We start from the raw sequence: 1,347 nt of genomic DNA, 5'->3' as shown, positions 1-1,347 counted from the left end.
GAGGACTGCTAGCAGAGCAGTGACACTGTTTAACTGACATTTCAGAAAGATCATGATGGAGACCATAAAACTGTATTGGAATTGGGACTTCCCTTAATGGTCCAGTGGTTGAGACTTCACCTTCCAGTGTTGGCGGTATGGGCTCCATCCTTGGTTGGTTGGGGATCTGGGGCCCCAGAGGCCTCACAGCAAAAAAAAAACAAAACAAAAAAAACCCATAAAACAGAAGCGATATGGTAACAAACTGAATAAAGACTTAAAAAACGGTCAAAAAGCTCCTCTTGGAGGAAGACGCGGTCGCCGTTGCAGCGGCTCTGTGTGCCGCCCGCTCCTGCTCCTGACTCACCGCTGTTCGCTCTCGCCGAGGAACAAGTCGGTCAGGAAGCCACGCCGCAGCCATGGCCTTTAAAGACACCGGCAAGACTCCCGTGGAGCCAGACGTGGCCATTCACCGGATTAGGATCACCCTCACCAGCCGCAACGTGAAGTCTCTGGAGAAGGTGTGTGCTGACCTGATCAGAGGCGCGAAGGAAAAGAATCTCAAAGTGAAAGGACCAGTTCGGATGCCTACCAAGACTCTGAGAATAACTACTAGGAAAACTCCTTGTGGTGAAGGTTCTAAGACTTGGGATCGATTCAAAATGAGGATCCACAAGCGACTCATTGACCTGCACAGCCCTTCTGAAATTGTCAAGCAGATCACTTCCATCAGTATTGAGCCGGGAGTCAGGTGGAAGTCACCATTGCCGATGCCTAAAATCAACCTTTTAAATAAATCGATAATCAGTTGTTAAAAAAAAAAAAAAGGTCAAAAAATCTTAAAAAAAATTGCACTGAAATTAAGATACACTTGAGACTCTGTGGGGATGGATGGGAAAGAAGGGATTTGGTAATGGATGAGACCTGGGGCATGTGAGAGAGGAGGAATCAGGGTGTCACTTGATTTCTGAGCTTGGATGGGGGATGGTGGAAGGTATTCTTCAAAGTGGGGAAAGGAGAAATGTTTGGGGGGAGAGGGAAGAAAGGTGAGCTCTGTTTTAGACATACTTGTGGAGATGTCCAGTGAGCAAATAAAAAAGTCAGGAATTTGAGAGAGAGAGACCTGAAAATGCTGGTTGATTTAATTACACAGAACATATTAGAGACCTCAAGAAATGCTATTTAGATGAAGTGAGGCTGGAGGCTAGACTGGAGGGCGTGGAGGATGGGTAGAAAGTGAATATACGTATGCATGAAAGTTGCTCAGTGGTGTCTGACTCTTTGCAACTTGTGGACTGTAGCCCGCCAGGCTCCTCTGTCCATGGAATTCTCCAGGCCAGAATACTGAAGTGAGTAGCTATTCCCTTC

The 1,347-nt window shown here is 46.8% G+C and overlaps 1 pseudogene; it reads left to right on the top strand.

Moving 5' to 3' along the window:
- The first annotated feature begins 302 nt into the window (after positions 1-302).
- On the top strand, positions 303-757 carry LOC138074206 (small ribosomal subunit protein uS10-like; annotated as a pseudogene).
- Positions 758-1,347: the final 590 nt, after the last annotated feature.

This window comes from Capricornis sumatraensis, chromosome 2, assembly GCF_032405125.1.
Source record: "Capricornis sumatraensis isolate serow.1 chromosome 2, serow.2, whole genome shotgun sequence".
NCBI lineage: Eukaryota > Metazoa > Chordata > Mammalia > Artiodactyla > Bovidae > Capricornis > Capricornis sumatraensis.
This window is presented reverse-complemented; position numbering and strand designations above follow the sequence as displayed.